The following is a 22,078-nucleotide window of genomic DNA, read 5'->3' as shown; positions in this document are numbered from 1 at the left end:
AGCAATTATTTACTCCACAGTGGGTAACTTAAGATAGTTGTAAAATCACCTAGAGTTATTTTAAATTGGAAAGATGTATAATCTTTCTACTGTGGTTTAAGTGTTTTTGCTCTCCAGCAGGGAGAATAACAATTTGACCTTTCAAATCCATTCCAGATCTATTATTTGGTAACATGAATACATATATTTTAAATATCAAGATTTCACTGACCAACATTTCCAAGCTAAATAGTGACATATATGACAAAAGTGGAAGCATTTTAATACTATGTCTTCATTTTAATTCTTAAGTATCTCTACATTACAAAATGAATATGTGTTTTCAAAGTTTAAATTGCAATTAATTCATATTTGCATCCAAAGGTAGGATTAATTAAGGGCAAGCGAAGACCAGCACCTGAGGGAGGGCTGTGTACAATGTCTCAGACAACAGAAAGAGCATATTGACGTGATGGGATCTAAAGAAGTAGAACAGACTACAGGAGGGCTGGAAAGAGGCATCTTTCTAAAAAGCGTTTGAGACATATACTCCTATAACATAAATGATCTGAGAAAATCAGGTGGCAGCTCTACCTAATTGTCAATTTGTGAATCAATATGCTCACTGCATGCAAGCTGATGACTGTAGAAATGACTGGGTATTCAACTGTATGGTGGCTGACTTTAGGGAATTGTCCCACCTCTTGGTCTAATTACTCGGAAAATAACTTCACCAGATGTCTTCAAAATCTCAAGTGAATTGAGTTTTATTTGTTTTAGCTCATTTATTTGTAAAGGTTTCAAACACAGAAGTTTTAATGGTAAGAAGAAAATCATAAAAGCTAAAATGAGAGTCACAAACATCTTCAGGCTTGTCTTTACTAAATTAATGAAACTGCCCATGTAGGAAAATTAGAAAAACAAACAAAACTGACCCTGGCCAGCGTGGCTCAGTGAATTGAGCACCAGCCTGTGAACCAAAGGATTGACTGTTTTTTTTTTGTTTTTTGGTTTTTGGTTTTTTTTAGGAAGTTGCTTTGAACTTTATTTGAGAAAAACAGAACATAAACATATCAAAAGGACATACAAGCAGACAAGTAGGGGTGGTCAGTGATTGCTAATAGGGGTTTCGAAGCAGGTCTAGACCATTACTTGGCTCCAGACTGCTCAGACTTCCCAGCTTCTGGGCCCCCAAGCTGGGCACGAGCCTCGAAGATGACAGGGATGGTGATCTCTGCTGACTGGTTGGCTGGCTTGGGCATCGGGGCCTCCTCGGTGAGCGTGCCCTCAGGGGACAAGGCAGAGGACACTAGGGCGGGGTCCACACCAGGGGGAAGCGTGTATTTTCGAGTGAAGCACCGGGAAATGTAGCCATGCTCATCCTGTCTCTCTTCATGCTTGCTGGTGATCTCCACCACGCCATCCTTGGTCTTGACCGTCAGCTCCTCGGGGTTGCAGGTCAGCTGGGTCCCCAGTTGGAGGCATGCGAGAGACAACCACACTTGGTGTTCCTCTCCCTCTCTTTCTCCCTCCCCTCTAAAAATAAAAACATGAAATCTTAAAAAAAAAAAAAAAAACTGCTCTGATATTGAGTATCTCTGTCAGCTTCATGCTATATGGATTTAATATATACATATAAATCATAGTACATATTTCACATTCTGTAAAATATTGTACTTTTATTATTGTTACATAAAATTAATTGCTGTTGCATAACCCAATGTCTAAAATACCACTTAAAGCAACTGTAAATGAAAATACATGACATGTTTTTATTCAAATTCAGAATGGGATAGATGAGAGCTTAGGGAAGATTTGGCAGATCCGATACTTGCATATTCCCGCTAAGATTCAGGGATGGAATAGAATATGGTATACCTTTTGGTTGTCTTTCATTTTCAGTCAAAACTGTATAAGAAAGGCAGCATCCAGATAATGTATTACCTTTGAAGTTAAGAAAAAGTCAAAGATATCCACAAATGTCATTATTATTTGGTATTGTTCTCGACAAACTTGCCAGTGATTTCTACAAGACAAATAATTAAAAGCTATAAAAATTGTAAAGGAAGTAGAAAATGATCATTTTTGACTAATAGTATAATTTTTGTATATATGGAAAACTATTTTTGAAGAGAAAAACTTGAAAAAAACATCAAAAAAATCCAGAAAAATGACAGATAAAAGGTTCACATAAGCTTTTAACTTTCTACATACAGATAGCCAGTTCAAATTATAATAGAATAAAAAACACCAATTAAAGAAACTGTAAAATAAAATATGTAGTCATGAAGGTAACAAGAAATTTGCAGAAATTTAGAAAGAAAAATAATAAATTTTACTCAGAGACAAAAAAACACAATCATTTAAATAAATGGAAAGGCACATTTTGTTCCTGGATAGAAAAACTATGTTTTTTAAATGTTTGTTGTTTATAAATGGATATATAAGTTCACCAACATTGTATGAAAAGATAATTTGTGAAAATAGCTGAGGGAATTCTGAAGTAGTGTAATAAGGAAAACCTGATTTTTTATAAACATATCCTTCTAGCAAAGGATAAAGCATATAGATTAAGGGATTAGAATAAAAACAGAAAATAGGCAAACACCTAAGGCATTTTACAATGTGAAAAGATGATTTTTCAACCCACAGGTAGGCAGTTAAAAAAAGTCATAAATAAATAAAGCTTGTATTATATCTCATTCTTTAAAATAAAAGAAATTGTAGATGTTAGGGTTTAACTGTCATCATCATTATCATCACCACCATCACTAAGAGAAAAACTATCAGTTGGTAAGTTGGTTTCCGTGGTGGACAAAGCCTTTTTAATAAAGATAAAATTGAGAAGCCTTATAAGAAAGCATTATTAAATTTGACTACCCAAAACAAGAAAACTACAAAGCCAAAGTATGAACTTTCCCCCTGGGGAAAAAAACACCCTAAAATAAATAAACAAAAATACTTGATTATATATATGGACATATACTAATCAAAGGGCTAATTTAATTAATATGTAATTATCTCTTTTTTTACTCTTTCATTGAATTTTTTGGTGACATTGGTTAATAAAATTATATAGATTTCAGGTGTACAATTCTTTTTTTAAAGATTTTATTTGTTTATTGTCAGAGAGAGGGGAAGGGAGAAAGAGAAGGAAAGAAAAATGGATCAGTTGCCTCTCAAATGTCCCCAACAGGGAACCCGTCACCCAACCCAGGCAGGTGCCCTGATGGGGAATCTAACCTGCGACCTTTTGCTTTGCAAGATGATAGATCCCAACCCACTGAGCCAAACCAGTCAGGGCTCAGGTGTACAATTCTATACCACATCATCTGTCTATTGTATTGTGTGTTCAACACCCCGAGTCACATCTCCTTTCATCACCAGAAGATACAGGGGGAAAAATGCAAATGATAAATAGGCATCTCAGGAGATGTCCAGGTCAAGACAGGTGTTAGTACATGGTGCTGAAAGTAGGGAATAACCATACTTTGTTGATGAAGCTGGAACCTGGTACAATCTTTTTGAAGGACAATTTGAAAATACCTATCACTACTTAAATATGTATAGCCTTTTTCGCTAATCACAAAATTAGACCATCTAAAAATGAAATTCCAAATGAGCACAAAAATTGCATGTAAGGTTGTTCATTGCACCCTTATTGCAATAGTTTATCAAGGACTCTTCATGCCTAGGTTGGAATACTGTGATGCTATTTAAAGCGAAGAGGTTTCTCCACGTGTGAAGCTGTAGAAAATCCTCTCAGACAAAATTTTAAGTGCAAATCAAAGTACAGAATACTACATGTAATAAATCCTCATTATGTAAAGAAAGAGGAGGCACATATATTTGCCTATGCATTGGGATTTTCTGGAGAAATATACAAGTAGTTGGCAGCTCAGAACTTGAGATGATACGAGACTTCTTTTATTGTGTATTTTTTTCAATCTTGTGAATATGGTATTTTCATAATAAGTAATAAAACCTTGAAAAATGTCCAAAGCAGTTTATTGCATCTCTTTGCCTGCTACCATAAATTTCCAGTCTGTACAGTATCAGGTGAAAATTTGTTGGTCTCTGATTTTAGAGCTCTTTGCTCTCCTGTGAAATCAAAAAATTGGTGAATGGTATTAAAATTGAACTGCTTGTTTTTTTTTTGTTTGTTTGTTTGTTTTGTTTTGCTTTTTTCTCTGAAGCTGGATATACCTGCAACTTTGATCCTTAATCTTTACTTAAAACAGTTTGATTATAGTCTTATTGGGGTCTGAATGATTCCCAGTCTAAAAAATGTTAGAATATATTAAGTCCTGAACAGTGTTACAAATTAGAGAAATTTTTGTGGTACATAAAAAATCAGATTGGTTCTCAGATGATAGGACAGAAAGAAATCATTGCAAACAAGTTAATTTTTAAGGATACCTCCACCTTAGAAGAATGATATTGGAAGCATGTTTAGTGGCAATCAGATATATTGCCTTGCAACTAAGAATAATCAACTGCATTCAATTGAATCTTCATCAATGGTACCTTCATATTGAAAAACTACAAAACAATAAACTGAAGAAAAGAATGAAAGTTCTTCTCTAACTCATAAAATTCTTCCTTTTAAATGAGAAAGGCATTATTAAATAGACTCTCTTGCTCTGAAGTATGAAGCAAATAATTATTTGTACTCACTGAGCAAAGCTATACCACTGATCATAAAATGAACTAATTAAAGATAATTGACTGAGTATTGTTTCCCTTGCCATCATTTAAACCATATATTTTGTAAATATGTAATACAAGAAACAGAAAAGTGGAAAACAGTTTATATTAGATGGTTTAGAAATTTTCAATATCCAAGAGCTCATGATTTGGTAAATAGTAATAATCCTTCACAATTCCACTGAAATCTTGATCTGTTCAAAAATCTAAGGTTACATATTTAAGGAAAACTCAAGCTTGGTCTCTTGCTTTTAATTTACTTGAAATGTTTTTGACCCTTGTTTCACCATCAAAAAGCAAATATCCCACCTCTATGAAGAAGCAGGGGAGTTTAAAGGCCCTGGCCTGGTAGCTCAGTTGGTTAGAGTGTTGTCCCAATACTGCAAGGTTGTGGGTTTGATCCCTTGTCAAGGCACATACAAGTATCAACCAACGGATGCAAAAATAAATGGAGCAACATATCAATGTTTCTCTCTCTGTGTCACTCCCAAAAGAAATTTCAATAATCCCCAAGATTTTCCATTTTTATATAACATTAGCAGACTATAATCAATAGGACCAGCACAGCAACAATAAGAGGAGTTCCAAGTTTTATGAGGTTCGTCCGGAAAAAGTCCAACCATTGTTAATATAATAAAAATGGTTTTTGCCACGTCCATGTAACCTGGCAGCCAAGGAGAGTAGGCTAGAATGCGCATGTCTGAACAATGACAACTTCACTGTACTAATCAACAGGGTGGTAGATGCCATTGAGCATATGTACTATGTGGCTGTCACATTCAAAATGACTGAGTGAGCAGAGTAACAAATTTGTGTCAGATTTTGTGTTAAGCTTGAGCATTCCTCTGTGGAAACTATTTGGGTGATTCAGAAGGCCACAGCTATGAATAATTGGTGATTGGAAACTCATCACAATGACACTCCCACTCACGCATCATGTCTCCTGCAGAGTTTTTTTGGCAAAACATCAAATCGCCCAGGTAACTCAGCCTCCCATCGCCCAGACTTGGTGCCCTGCAACTTCTGGCTTTTCCCAAAATTAAAATCATCTTTGAAAGGGAAGAGATTTCAGGCAGTCAGCGAGAGTCAGGAAAATACAGTGAGACAGCTGACGGTAACTGGGAGAACTGCATTAGGCCCCAAGGTGCCTACTTTGAAGGGGACTGAGGCATCATTGTCCTACGTACAACGCTTCTTGTATCTTGTATCTTCTTCAGTGAATGTTTCTATTTTTCATATTATATGGCTGGATACTTTCAGGCCAGACCTCATATATTGAATGCCTTACATGCATTAAGTCATTTAGTCATCACAACAATCTTATGAGGTAGTTTTGTAGTTATTTTGTAAATGAGAATACCTGAGCTCAGCAGGATGAAGAAACTAACTTGTGCCAATTCACACAGCTAAGAGCTAACAGGGGCAGGATCTGAACCCAGGGCTCTCTAATTCCAAAGCCTTTGCTCTTGGCCCTTTTACCCATTGTCTCCCTAAATTCTGCCAAAACTACTGAACACAGAACAGACTAAAAAGAGCAATGTGATATAATGACCCCTTCTCTCAGGAAAAGAAAATCTGATTTGGCATGTCCTCTATGCTTTCATCTCTCATGCTTTCAGCTGCTTTGCTCACCTTGTGTCAGGTTTTCCATATGTGGCCATTTGTGATTCTTTAATATAATAATTTAAGATTGTGCTTATCATTTGATTCCTTTTATTTTTGAACGTATTTAACATTTGGCCAAATAGTAAAATGTGAGCCTAAACAGGAAAAAAAAAAAATTGATGAAGAGAGGCCATAACTGGGCACAAACTTAAGTGAATTGCATTACTCAAAATGGAATTCTCACAGATATACTGTGCTCACTCAGTGCCCCACTTGTTGCAAGATTTGCACAGTTGAAATTCTTTCTCTTCTTATATTCCTATTTCATGTACTTCTTCCCTCCATCTCATCACCAAATGTAGAAATCTCAGCTTCATCCCGTACTCTAGCAAAGTGATCACCCAATATTGCCAATTCCATCTCAGAATTCTCCCACAAAACAGCCTTCATTTTTAATTCTTGCTGTTACTCCCCCGTTGTAGGCCTCTATTGTACACCTCTTTGTGTACTCAAGTAGCCTCCCATCCCTTCTTGGTTTTGGCCTTTCTCCTAGCAATCCATTTTCCAGGTAGTAATAGGCCTGAACACCGGTCAAAGTGATTAAATCATTTCATTTCTTAAAACACGTAATGGTTTTCTTTTGTCCATGGAATGAAGAACATACTCCTTGGTCATATATTCAAAAGCTTCAGTTCAATCTGCTCCAAATCAAACTTTCTAGTCTTATTCTGATAGGTTCTCCCCTACCACATGCCCTATATGCTAGACCAATTTGGATTTTCCCCTTCAACTGTATTCAGTGAACCACCAGTGTCTAATAAATGTTATTTGGTAAAAAAAACACAAACAAAAGTTTAGTAGTCAAATAATTTAGGAAACTGCAGTGATTACATTACCTTTTGGAGAAAAGAATAAAGTAAATTTGTTATGTAAAAGTCCTGCAGTTTTACAGTGAGAAAACTTTCTTTAAACCTGTATTTGGCAACTGAAATCTTTTTTATAGAACCTTTATCATGAGACCTTCATGTGACACCGTTATATGGTTTAAGAAATGCCGCTTATATAATTTTGTTAGGAAATTAGGTGAGATTTTAAATTTTTTTACTAAATAAATTCAAACAGTATTGTATCTTCAAATCTATAAACTAAGTTATAAGACTACAACAGTGATTTAAAGTCAGTGAATTACTGGCATGCTCTTCATTAAAGTGCGTGTGATTGATGCTTTTGTTATCTTGACCTAGCAGTCCTACTTTTGTCACATGACATTTTAGGAAATAGGTCTGTTCACCTTCTGGCTTCTTACTAAAGGGAACAGTAATCATGTCTCCTTTCCGAAGTTATATCTCCTCATCAGTCTCAACATTATGAGCTGAAGAATAAACTCCATGAAATCAAGGATGTGTCTTTTTCACTATTCTAATTCCATGCTTAACTTGATGTTAGGTGCCTATAGATGCTCAATAAGTATGTATTGTATGAATTAATGACTTTGTACCATACTTTATCCTATCCTACCTCTGTTAAAATCCTACTCATTTTTAAAGAAGCATCTCAAATGTAATCTCCATGGATGAATCTTTCTATAAACCCCGAGTCATACATTTCCACATTTCTCTTATTTGTACTTCCACTTTCATTATATTTGTGTGAATTTGACATGTGTATTAAGCTAAACCAATTAAGCTAAATTGTCAGTATTCAACCACTTTTGAGGTTCAAAGTGCTAACTTCTTATAGTTCTATATCACGTTATTTTTAAACTATTAAGTTCACATATATTATAAATTATATATTTTATGTACATACATTACATTTTATATATCATGTATTTATACATATATATATATATAAAATCTGTCTCTTCCACTAGATCGGAATGGTGTGAAATGACTTATGTTTTGTAAAGCTTTATATTTTCTGAAATTTAAGATGATTGATTAAATTTTGTTTTATAAGATTATAGCCACTCATCCTACTAAATCTGGACAACTCAAATTTAGTGAGATATACTAATGATGTTTTTATTTGGACTATTTCATGAATAGGTAATTTAAAGAATACATAAAGATAGAAAATCTTCTGTAAGAAGAGTTATTCTACATTTTAAGTACACATATCAGACGAATCATTATTCTCCATGTAAAATAGTTACTTTAAACTCAGTTCTTGTTAACCTAGCGAATATTTTCAAAAGGAAGTTAGAATAACTTTGTATATATTTTAGTAAATGATGCATAAAATTTGTAAGCTCTATTGGAATTTTATTCCATAACCTCTCTCTTTTTTTTTTTTTTAATTTAAGTCAATGAGAGCATTGCCTTTGCAAGAATAGAGCTTTATATCTATAATATATTTGTCTGCCAGTGAAGATAAATGATTCAGGAATATTAATCAATTAATTTGCTGATTTTCTTTTCAGAGGTACTAGTTTCAATAATAGAAACTAAGTTTTTTTTTTTTCTTTTCAGTTATGAGGCTGGCTCAAAAATAAAAATAGAAAATTGGCAAGGATCCATTTAGTACATGAAGTCTTTTCTACTGAGTCAATCTGATAATTTGGCAAGAGAGTAGTGTAACAAAATATCAATTGTCCTGAAATACGTACTTTTTTATATTCTTCATCTGTTAGTGCTCACAATTGATTCATCCTGATTTCACATTGACATCAAGAATTTAAATGCTTGGGTTAACATAGCCAATATAAGCCCAACTGCAATTCCAAGAATCATGGTTGGTTCAGAGTTCCAGAACTTAGATTTTAGCTGTCGCTTTCATTCCATTCTAGTGTAAAGATAATCTCAACTAGCTGAGTGGTTTGGGGTCTCTTACTGTATATAAACCTGGTGTTTATTTCTGCTCTTCTCCTAACTTACAAACAGAAGTGAGTACTTGACAATTTTTAGGCTACAAATTTGTATTCTTTTTATTTCTAATCTATTATTGTTATAAAGTTTTAAATTGTTATTCATTTTTAGTAACTCCAATATTTGCAAATATCAATATTATAGACCCTGCATATACTCCAAAACACCCTGAGTACACCATATTTGATGAACTATGTAATTTAACTTAATTATATCCCATGGGGAAGATTATTAATGTTTGCATTACATACTGTATAGAAAAATTTAATAGCATGCATTTATTGAACAGATCCAGCCCAGAACATGACTGTAAAGTCGAAGCAAGAAAACATTACACCTTTCAAAGAGGTTTTAAGCAAGCTGTTTCATTAGAGGAAAAACAGAAATTTTCTAAAATTACATACAGCAAGACCTTTTAATGTAATAAACACAAAGGAATTCTCCCCTGCCAATTCACACTTAGGGCAAGGTTACTTGTAATCCATTACTCTTTCTAATTCCCACAGCTAAAATGAAAACATGGATTAATACAGTTTAATCAAGTATAAGTAGATATGTAAGTACATACTTGCATATATGTGTGCAGGTGTAGGTGTGTGTGTATTTGTTCAGATTCACAGTAGAGAAAAATCAAATGCTACCCACTGCTGGGCCCACACGAAGGCTACAATAAGAAGCAAGAGTCCAAGGCCCATCCTCTATCTAGATTACTTGCTAGTCAAACAGAGCATTTCAGGAGCAAAACTAGTGATTGTGTTACTATAGCAATTTTGCCATATACCCAGCAACCATTCATATGTTGTGGTTTAGAGTTTTAATATGCCCCCTTCAAAATCAGAATAGCAAAAGTGTTAAACATCACAAAGCATTTTAAACCTAACATTTGGATAGAACATGTGATGGTTTTAAGGAAAGTTTCTTGTTCTTTATTTTTTTAGGAATTAACATACTTAACAAAGTTTTAGACTGTAATATGAAATGAATTAATCATCTTGTTTAAAGAATTTTAAGAAAGATTTCATTTTAAAATTGAGGGTTAGCGTTCCAAAAAAGTACAGCTTTCTCTCAAAATTTCAATTATCTTTTTGGGATATATACCTATTGTGTTAAATATAAATAAAGCTAGTTGATGATTCTGAGATAATGACCTACGTTGTTATACTTTTTATTCTGTGATGTAATAAAATGTTCTCTACACTCTCAGTATCATTAAATCTATCCAATATTCTCTCAATAATTGACTCAAAATTCTGATGCTATTTTTTCTCTCTTCACCACAGCATATCTCTTGGCATTATTAAAGACACAGCAGAGAATGTTTTAGTTTAAAATACCACAATTAATGGATAATCTAACTCTGAAACTTGAGGGATTGGACTTTACTGAGTCTGGACCCTTCCATCGTCTCTCCTCGATACCAGCAATCCCTTAGCTAGGAATTTGCAGAGCCGTCGCAAGGATGCCTGTTGAAATATCCACTCTTGCCAATTCCTATGAAAAGTACTATTTGGAGATACAAAATTGACATGCATAACGAGGGAGCTACAATTAGCAAAATATCAAGATCTGGCCAAAAGCAAGCACAGCAAGTAGGAAGTAAAATATGTAGCAATGAAAAATAATTCAAATTAGGGAAGTCTTGGAGTCATTTCTGATTTCATTGAGGGTTTAACCTGATATTAACACTCTGTTTTGGAAGAAATCTCCAAGAACATGAAGGCAAGAGCAACAAAAGTATTAGGGCATTAACTGTTTACCCTGGCTGCACTTGACAATCATATGGCTGGGGGGTGGGGGGCGGTATTCGAAAACACTTATGGCCTGGCCGCACTCCCCAGATTTAATTCGGAAGAGAAGAGATCATAGCTGTATGTATGTATGTAGGTAGGTAGGTAGGTAGGCTGTCTGTTTGTCGTTCTAAGGTCTCTAGTAATGCTAAGTAACCAAGCTTGAAAACCAGGGCGAGAGGAGAGCCACTGTTGTGAAAACGCAATATAGAGGCTCCATAGACACACTATTCAAAAACCACAACCCAGATCTTAGTTGGTGCTATAAAGTGGAGACACAACTAAGACCTGGTGCACTTAAGGTCACAGTCCAGAGGAGGCAAAAGAGAGAAGGGAAAAGAGAAAGAGAAAAAAAGGGTACGCTTTACCATTTGTTCAGGTTCTCGTCTTATGAGAATAAATTCATGAAACCCCTTGGTGCTTCTGTGATATAGAGTTACATGGCAGAGAGCGCCTGCTTTCTTCAATGTCCTTCCGCCTGTCTCTGCCTATTAAACTTCTCAGGCTGAGCGATAGCAGCTTCCTGAAGGAAGAGGGGGAACTCTGAGGCTTGAGTGAATTAAAACTTAGCTGGAAAAACCCAGGGGAATGTTCTGTACAAGGCAATTCCAGGAATGGCAGGGAATGAATGGCATGCCTCTCTTTATAACTACTTCTTTGATGATCCTAGACAATGAGGTCCTCTGTATGAAATGATGTTAGTGAGTAAAAGGCTGCCTCCCTATACCTATTCCATGGGGCATTTGTGAAACCAAAAAAACACCTCATGGCAGACAGCTTTTTCTCACCTTTTGCTTTGTCAGATTCTTGAGTTTGTTCTTTGAATGTAGAGACAGAGAAAATATTCTTAGTCACTGTATCAGTTTCCTCGGGTGGCCACAAAAAGTTACCACGAAATATGTGGCTTAGTACAACAGGAGTTTATTCTCTCTGTTCTGGAAACTAGAGCCTGAAATCCAGCAATGCCACACTCCCTCTGGAAACTCCAGAGGGAATCTGTTTGTTTCTTGTAGCTGTTGATGGCCGGTCTGACAGTCTTGGGCCCGTGGCCGCACTACTCCACTCTCTCTCGGCCTGTGTCTTCACACCATCATCCCTGCTGCATCTGTATTCTCTGCGTGTCTCTGTAAGGGCCCTTATCACTGGATTTAGGGCACACCTGCGTAATTTAGGATCGCAACATCTTTAATTTATTTACATCTGCAAAGGCCTTTTGCTAAATAAGGTAACATTCACCTGTTCTGGGGATTCATATGTGGGCATATCTTTTTAGGGTCAACCATTCAGCCCACTACAGTCATCAGACATCTGTCAAGAAAATGTCACCTAATATAACTGTTCAAAAAGGCAACAGACCTTAACAGACACCTCACTAAGAAGATATATATAATAGGTGGCAAGTAAGCATATGAAAAGATGCTCTACATCTAATGCCATCAGGGAAATGCAGTTGGAACAACAATGAGATACTACTACCCACCTATTCAAATGGTCAAAAACCAGAACACTGACAACACCAAATCCTGGCAAGGGTGTAGAACATTAGGAAATTTTACTCATTGCTTGTGAAAAGGTAAAATTGTACAGCCACTTGGAGCACAGTTTGGCATGTTTTTATCAAACTAAACATACTCTTACCATATGACACAGTCATTACACTCCTTGGTATTTACTCATAGGAGCTGAAAACTTAAGTCCACACAAAAACAAATATGTTTATAGTAGCTTTATTCATAATTTCCACTGCAGCTATGGGTGTGCTGCTTGCTGTGTGTGTGTGTGTGTGTGTGTGTAGCCAGTTTTGTATATTCTCTCAAGTTGCTCCCGGCCAAGGTCTGGGAGTTCTCTGATCTGGGAAGGGAGGGAGCTGCAAAGCCAAGATTTCTGTATAATAGACTCTGCAGGTGCAGGCACCATGCATGGGGTGTTTCCCCTTCAAAATATAACATCTCCTTACCACCCATTGTGAAGTGTCTTCTGTATTCCTTGGTTTCCAAACTTCATATCAGCTAAGATTTTGTTGATTGTTCAGGATATTGGAAGATCAGCTGGGAATCCGAGTTGGGGGCAAGAGCAAGTAGACTCAGATTCTACCTATTTGGCTGCCATCTTTTCCCCAAATCTAAAAAACAACAACAAATAATTGTACAAATGTAAAGTCTGGAGAAACTAGGCAACACTGTAATCAAGGGACCAAAGGTAATGTCACCAAGAACATACCTCTGGATGTGATTTACTGAGGACACAGCACATATTATTACTTCTGTGGCATTCTTGCCAAAAATGTGTAACCTTAACGCAATCAAAGGAAACATCAGGAGAACCTAAACTGAGCAACACTAATGTAGAAAACAATATGGGATTTCCTCAAATAATTAAAAATGGAACTGCCTTTTGACCCAGGGATCCTACCTCTAGGAATTAATCTTAAGAATTTTGAAAATATAGTAATCTGAAAGAACATAAACACCCCTATATTCATTGCCCATAGCTGCAGCCGTTTTTGTCATATTGCATTTCTCAAAAAACAAAGAACACAGGTAGGACTCCTTATTAATTGTTTGGCCTGGAGGGGTGTACTTGTGATGGACAACACCTTCCCAAACAAAAAATACAGTTAACATGGTCTTGAACTTGCTGTGACTTTGCTGGTCTTCTTTGGGAGTGGAGAACTAGGTGACTTCCATTGGGATGGCTGGCCTTTGTTTCTGGATCATAGCTGTAGACTCATGATTCATCTCCAGTTATGACCTTTTTGAGGAAACTGGTGCATTGGTAGTGATTTGAATTAAGTCACTAGCAATTGCAGCATGATGTTCCTTCTGCTCTGGTAGCAGAAACTGCAGAATAAACTTTGCCATGACACGTTTCATGCCAAGATCCTGCGCCAAAATCTCAGACACAATAGCTTTTGGAATCCTCAGATCATCTTCTAGTTTTTGTACTGTCAGTTGCTGATCTTGATTGCAGCCCATACACATTCTACGTTCTCAGGTGCTCAGCTTGTTGCAGGCCTTCCAGAGCATGGATCACTTTTAACAGATTCTTGATCATCTTTGAAGCATTTGTGCCACACTTTTATTTGACCTGCACTCATTGCCTCATCCCAGAAATCCTTCTAAATCTTCCAAATACTTTCTGTGAAGGAATGTTTAAGCTTAACACAAAATTTGATGCAGATTTCTTGCTCTACTCACTCAGTCAGTTTGAATGGGACAGCCACACAGTACATATGCTCACTCAGTGGCGTCTACTGCCCCCCACTGACTAGTACAGTGAAGTCATCATTGTTCACACATCCGAATTCCACTCCACTGTCCTTGGCACCAGGTTATATCAACATTGTGCAAACCATTCTCGTTATATTAAAAGTGGCTCGACTTTTTCTGGATAAACTACATATATATATATATATCAGAGAAGGAAAACTCTGACTCCAAAAAACCTCCGCTGCCTTGCGGCATACCTCTTCAGGGGAAAGGCTAAGGGAGTAAACCCCAACAGAAAATCCGGAGCCGGAGTCCCTAAGGCGGTTTGACGTTGTAGTCAACACCGGCAACTCCTGCGGCGCACCTGAAGCCAAGCTGTATTGACTCCGTCTTTCCCTTGGATCCTTCAGCTGCGAAGAGAGGGGGGGTCTGCTGCATGGGCAACAGCAGACCCTCCATATTACCCTGCCCAGGCTCTGTAGCTTCAGCGTCATCGCAAGATGTCGATTCAACACGGGAGGAGACAGATACTACCATGTCACTCCCGAGTCGGACTGCACAGCCATTCTCGGCGGTGCAGATAGACTCTTAAGAAGCTACACCATCGTCTCTCGAGACGGACGGCTGCCGACGACGACGACGACGACGACGATTCATAATTTCCAAGACTAGGAAGCAACCAAGATGTCCTTAAGTAAGTGAATGGATAAATAAACTGTAGTACTTTCAGACAATGGAGTAGTACTCAGCACTAAAAAGAAATGAGCTGTCAAGTCATAAAAAAACATGGAGGAAACTTAAATGCATATTACTAAGTGAAAGAAGCCATACTCTATAATTCCAACAATACACCATTCTGGAAAAGGCAAAACGATGGCAACAGTAAAAAGATCAGTGATTGACAGGAGTTCAAGGGGAGGGAGGCACGAACAGGCAGAGCACAGAGGATTTTTAGGACAGTGAGACTACTCTGTATGGTCCTATAATGATGGATACATGTTGTTATACATTTGTCCAAATCCATAGGATGCAAAACAGCAAGAGTGAATGTTAATGTAAAATGTGGATTCTGGGTGATAATGATGTATCAGTGCAGGCTCATCAATTGTAACAAATATACCACTCAGGTGGAGGATATTGATAATAGGGGAGGCTATGCATGTGTGGAGGTAGGAGGTGTATGGCAAATCTCTGTACCTTCCTCTCAGTTTTGCTGGCAACCTGTAACTGCTCTAAAAATAACCTATTAAATACCATGGGAAAAAAAGGCCATGATAATGGAGCCAGTGAGTAGTGGTGGTGGGAGCTGAAAGTGAAGGTATTTACCTGGCTAATTTCCCTCTCTTGGTCAATATTTCTAAGTTAACTATAGATGTCACAGGCCATGAAAGCATTCCCTAGCGCTCTTTACCAGCTTTCTGAAGCGTCCCCCAATCTGTTGCGTGGTACTGTGAGCCAGATACAGGAAAAGAACTGCTCAGCCAGGCTCCTGCATATCATTCCGTCTCATCATGCCCACGGCATCCTTGCCAGCCTCTGCACTGTAGCAGTCGTCCTGCCTCACGAAATCTGAAAGTTCTCATACCCACATTGCTCGTGAAAATTCTTTCCCCATGTAGTTGCCAAAACTAAACCAAAATAGCCAATATAATCAAAAGAGCTTCACTTGGCATTTTCCTACACACGGAGACACACACTGCACTCCTTCTTGCTTGGCCTAGCAACACAATGGGGATGTAAACAGGTTTTGTTAATGCAGTTGCTCTCAGTCGGCCTCCCAGATGGCTTAAGTTCAATAGATTTTTCCCCCTGATTTCCTCGGCTTCCCCTAGCAAGTGCTAAACAGCCATTATGCCTTTTCCTGCACATTGAGATTCATCTGCAGCTACTAAACTGCCTCCAAAGTGCTTCAATTTTGCATGAGCGCTAAGCTGGGGACTGGGAGACATTACCCAGTGCTGAAGGCCCACATCATTAGAAAGAGCATGTAAATCCTCTGAACCAGAAATAAAAAGCGCAGAGATTTCCTTTGTGAAGTCCCAACTGCAGCTTTATGTAAAACACAAACCTTTGGCAAGATTGTATGTGTTTTCTTTTAACCTTCTGCATTTTATTTTTGCCTTTTTTTCTTACTTTGGCCCATGTGTTTTACTTTTTTTTTTTAAGCAGTGAGGTTTATTTTATAGTCAAGAATATATGAAATAATAGCCATGCACTGTCATTATTTCTCTTCCTAGTACACAAGATCCCACTTCACTTTTAATAGAGATGGAACTTCAAAATATTCCTCGGATCACTCACATAACAGATGCTAAAAACAAACATGAAACTGGCTGAGTTAGCAAGAAGCTTGTGGGGGGGGTGACATTTATGAGGTATGTTCATGGGATGTATATCTATATTATTTATGTAAGTATAGATGTAGGAAGTATGCAGATATTGGATCCTGGGGTGAGCTTGGGGTAGAATGTAAAAGGAATTGTGAAAATTATTCATGAGTTTGAAGTGATTGTATTCTTCTCATTTTTCTATACATACACCCCTATACAGTATTGCTTGAAAGTCTTGTTTGTATTTTCCAAGGGAAACATATTTTCATCTGTACTTGATGTGTATTTCCATCTGTGCTGCCCTCCCAGGCTGCTCGTCAGACCATCTTGCCACAAACTAAAAGCGTGCCTGTGGTCAGCTGGAGCAGAGCCTTTGAGAGGGGAGGCATGGCAGGTCGGAGCCCTGAGGTTCCTGTGCTCCGTCTGCTGTGGGGCTGGCCCAGCGCCTCGGGCCCATGGAGCGATGACAAAAAAACACTTAGGATGGAAAAGGTGACCCTCCTCTGCCCTTGTTTAACATTTCTTTTGCAGGAGAATTTTTTTAACATTTATGATAATTTTTTTTTTTTTTTTTGTCGGTAGCATATCCATTCGAGTGTAATAAACCAGGATCCTTTTACATGACTGCTCTATATTTCGTTCTCTTTTTCCATGTATGTACGTAATGGGTCAGATTATGTTTCTTTTAGGATCCTGAGAGCAAAAAATTGTATATTTATGACCAAGTACAGTAATTTATTATTTATCTCTAAATGTATTTCCAAGGACATTTATTAACTACCAATTTATTCAACACTGCATATGCAAGTGGGATCTGACAGAAACATGACTAAATGGGCTTATAATAGGGTATGAGGTAAATACATTTCAACTTGTAGGTAAAAACAAAATACTGATGAATGATATGCATATAAATGTACTTAGTAATGTTAGATGCATATGTATACTGTCTATGTAACAGATCCATTTTATGCTGAACCCCAGTTTTGTTTGTCAGCATGTTGTATGCATCCTTCAGACCGAATAGTCTTATCCATTGATTTTCCTTTACTAAAAACATAGCCAATCATGAAAATGTCATCATCTTTATTAGTGTTAGTATCTTCACAAATATTATTTACTGTGACTCCACACCTCACGACACTGAATTGCAAATATTAAATAGCTAGCTTTCCTGTCTCCCATGGAGATTGTTTATCCACTGGTGTATGCCTCCTTTGAAGGGAATGCATTTATAAAAGAAAGAAAGGAGGACAAAACATTGCCTGGAGATATGAACAGACACATGATTGAAGCTGTTTGTTCAGTTGGCAGTATTATACAGTTATATAAGTATCTCAGGGAATTGGAGCTCATAGTGAGAAACAATAATTTTCCCTTATTTCTTCTTCTTTGTGATGCTAGTGCAGAATGGCCATGAAGACAAGTAATGCACAGCAGTCAGAATGAGGTGTCGCTTTTCTGAAAAGAGAAAAATATTGTAGCATAACATTTTGGAAATCGTATTTTGTTACACAGCGAATTCCTCTGTTTTATAACATCTTGAGCATAATATTACAATCACATTAAGATATTTGAGAACTCAGAATTAAGAGAAATGCTTCTCTGAGTATCTAACAAGATGTTGCCAAAATAAGAAATAATAATAATAATTTGGAGCTAAGCTCTAAATCATAGTGTTACTGGGAATGTGGGCTCTTGGTTCTTGAGCTTGGCAAAGAATTCAGGGCCAAGAACTCCAGCACATGAGGAAGTTTATTTAGCATACAAAACAAAAAAGTACACTTGAAGAGAAGATTCAAGCTGGCTACTCAGAGAGCTGCTTGGCCTCTTAGAGAGAGAGTCACAGAGACAGAATTGGGCCAGTTGGGCTGCTTGGACTCAGGAAACAAGTTACCGAGGCAAAAGGAGGGCCCTTGGAGCTTAAGAGAGAAAAAGCAAAGATACACAACTGAGAACAAAGGCATGGCACACTCTAGAGAAAGCGTGCACACTGGGTACTTTGTCTTAAGGGCTTTTATCTGTTTACTAGAGGCAGGAATTTTAGAGGAGATCTCAGGGGAGGATATCAGTAGAATGTTCATCAGCTTTTCTGGTGTGTCCTTTAATATCCTGATGTATCAAAATGAGCATATAGGGTCAGGATCATGGTCTCTACTGATCAGTCGGTGCTAGAGTAGGGGCTCATTGATCATTGCATCTTGTCCTGCTGCCAGCCATGGTGTTGCTTCATCTGGTTTTACTGCTGTTCTGGGCCTGTAGTTGAAACCTAACTGAGGCCTTGGTGTTATCTTTAGTTTGACCAAAACTCTGTCACTGTGGTCAACAAACCCAAAGTTTTATTCCTCAGATTTTTTTATGTTGATTAAAATCTCATTGTCTTGATGGCTTAATGCTTAAGGGAGTGGTCAAGTGGTCATTCAAGGGATAAGGAAGAAGGTGAGTCAGTTTGGATGAGGCCAGTTTGAATTAGCTATTTTTCTCAGTTTCCCCATTCCACTTGCCAAGGAATTTTCCTAACTTCTAACTATCCTGCTTTAATAGTTTTTTTTTTTTTTTTAAGTATGAGGTTTATAAGTATTTTCTTTATCCACTTATCCAATAATAATTTATGAAGGCCCACTGTGTACCAAGCACATTATAGTGTATTATGTCTGTTTTATGCGAAGCAGCAGTAACAATGAGAACTCCCCCAAATAGAATGGCCCAACCATGATAGAATGGAACATCTATTCACATTAACAGTCCCAGGAAGGTCTCCTTGTTTGTAGGGCAGCACTGTTCCCTTTGGTCAGGCATGGACCTAAACTCCCTCCTTCTGAGCTCTGCCAATCCTCTTCTGCATCCAACTAGCAGGAAAAAAAAAGCAGGACACCCACCAATTTCTTCAGCAGGCTGGCCAAGAAAAGGTATATGTTCCTTCTACTCACATTCTAGTGACTAGAATTATTACTGTGGCCACTTCTAAAACAAAGGAAACTAGAAAATGTGATCAAGTTATGTTCCCAGGAAGATCTGAGGAGCAGATGGTCTTTGACATGCAGTCTGTCTGTAAAAGTACTTTCTCTTAAAAATTTCTTTTGAGCTGGTAATACTGGTAAAGGATTATCTATTTTCATTGATTTAAACTAAGAAAATGAGAACTTAAATGGTCTCCCAAAGTTACTCATGATGATAGTCAAGCCTTCCTTTTGGTTAAATAGTCTATTTTTCTACACTTAGCTGTTTCTGTCAGTAAAGACTTTTATACTGCAGAAAACAAAACCCAAGTTTCATTTGATTTGATAACTATGAGTGTTTCAATGGCATTAGGATTCCTTAAAAATTCAGTTCTTTGGTTTTTCTATTGAAGTAGTTTTGTCAACTCTATGGAATAAGACTCCTAATACTGACATTCAGTTCGGCTCTCCTTCCTGGAGAATACACAGGACTACAAGTCCTAGCATCCTTGCTATTCAGTCAGGCCAACTGATTGCTTCTAGCCAACAGGCAATGAGCAAAAGTTATGTTGCCATTGCTAAGCAGGTGTGAGCTTTCCTTTCTCTCCTCTCCTTGCTCAGAGACCCTGGTAGCCGTGTCTGAGAGGATGTAACTTCAAGATAGATGCACTTTGGATCACTAAGAAAGCTCATGACAGACAGCTTCCCTGGGAGAACTTTGTGATAGAAAAACAAGCTTTTATTTTGTAAAGCCTCTAAAATAAGAGGTGCTATTTAATACACAGCATAGCATAAACCATTCCAACTCATGAAATCATATTAGTTGGTTTATTTAAGGGCTTATTCTGCTAAGAGTTTTACATGTATCACTCACTTAATCCTTAAGACAACCCATTGAGTTAGGGATTTTAGTTCTTATTTTCCTGTTGAAGGAAGTGACATTTTGTGAAGCAAAGTAATCTCTAGTCATTGGAAGGATCAGAATTTGAACCAGATTATCTCCAAAGATCATGCTCTCAATTAAGTTAATTGCCAAGAATTAATTAAAAATAAGGTTTTACTGGCATATCTGTAGCAGTATTATATTCTAGAATTCTACCTAAAGCTTTATATTTATCCAAAATTAAGTATACATACCTTAGAATCATCAGAAGAGCAAGGAGACATTCTCTGTATTAAAACAAAAAAAACAAACAAAAAAACCAAACAAGTGGGGTGGATTTAAGCGTTTTATACTTGGTTGCATTGTTTTTATTAAATTATCTCTCCCTCTGGGAAGGTAAAAGAATAATTTGGGGCAAGGATCTCAGAACATATAGAAATCTCTTGGGAATAATCAGAATACATAGTGGGGCAAAAGTGGGTTTTATAGTCAAGAGTACATGGAATGCAGTTTATTCTTGTATTATTATTTATTAATTATTGCATTATTCATCTGTATTACAACATAAACCTACTTTTTCCTACCCTTATAGTTATTTCTTGGACCCTATATAAAGTTAAAATTAAAAATGCATGTTTCAGTAAGGAGATCAAGACACATAGTCCTGGCTTGAAAATATGAAATGCTAATATTTCTCATCACTGCTTAGAATTTCACAAGTTAAATGTTTACCTCTTATTGTAAATTAGTCATTCTTACATACTGGATATTTGTTTTTGGTTTTTTTTTTTTAAAGAAAGCAGATAAAGAATCTTTTCATTAGTGCTTGATTTATGTTTATTTATTCAACTATTCTAAAACAATTCTGGAGGCCGTAAAAAGCGTTATGATAACTTTACCTTTCCCCCATTCTCAGTGTGAATGTAAAGCATGTTCAAAGTTTAAGTCAAAATTGTATTTCATGATGTCTTTTTGGCTAGGAGAGGAGGTACAACTGCCAACATGACTGAAAACTCCTTTCTTCTAAGACATAATCAGACACAATCACATATCTTTTAACTAAATATGTAATAGAATCCTGGGGAAATATCTTGTCATTAAGTCAACAAATATTTATTGTATGTGTACAATATATGCTAGGCCATGGCCACAGCATATAGCAAACAAAAACCTCTCCATTCTAGTTGGAAAGTGAAGGTCCTAGAAGACATCACTGTGCTCATCGTTTTAAATCTTCACTTATATATGGAAGTCTGCTTATTCTGCCCAAAATTAGTCAGAATTCACTTACTTAGTAATTTCTATTCAGTTGGTTAATGTTCTGCCTCACTTGTATGATGGAATAAGCATATAACAAATTCCTAATAGACGAGCTGTGCAAGTATCCTCTTGCAGTCGTCGTGTCAAGGTAATCACTTCGCGTGCGCCTCAGTATAGTGGGGGACTCTGCAGATCCTCACCCAACTCTGATGGAACTTTCCAAAACCAGTCATGTTTTTCTAAGCTATACATGAGCCTAAATATAGGTTCTAATCTGGGTGTTCTTCCACTCTCTCTTAGTGGTCCCAATGGTAATTTTGTGAATAGAGTATCGTTTTATTCTCAAAATAACTTTGACTTTCCAAAATAAGTCACACAGTAAACACAAAACAGGAATTTATTTTCTTATCTAAATAAATTAGTAAGTTGCTGTGTAGTAGAGGAATATTTGTCTAGTCCCCTAGTTGTAATAATAATTGTCCTAAATGAGTTGAAATTCTTAAAAAATGAAC

General features: G+C 36.9%; 1 protein-coding gene across 1 annotated transcript in view; it reads left to right on the top strand.

The window, feature by feature from the left end:
* The window catches only part of UNC5C (unc-5 netrin receptor C), a 347,425-nt gene that overhangs the window by 195,814 nt on the left and 129,533 nt on the right, over positions 1–22,078 (top strand). The window lies entirely within an intron of this gene.

This window comes from Furipterus horrens, unplaced genomic scaffold, assembly GCF_987537825.1.
Source record: "Furipterus horrens unplaced genomic scaffold, mFurHor1.1.pri manual_scaffold_2, whole genome shotgun sequence".
Classification (NCBI taxonomy): Eukaryota; Metazoa; Chordata; class Mammalia; order Chiroptera; family Furipteridae; genus Furipterus; species Furipterus horrens.
Note: the sequence above shows the minus strand (reverse complement) of the source record. Positions and strands in the feature narration are given on the sequence as shown.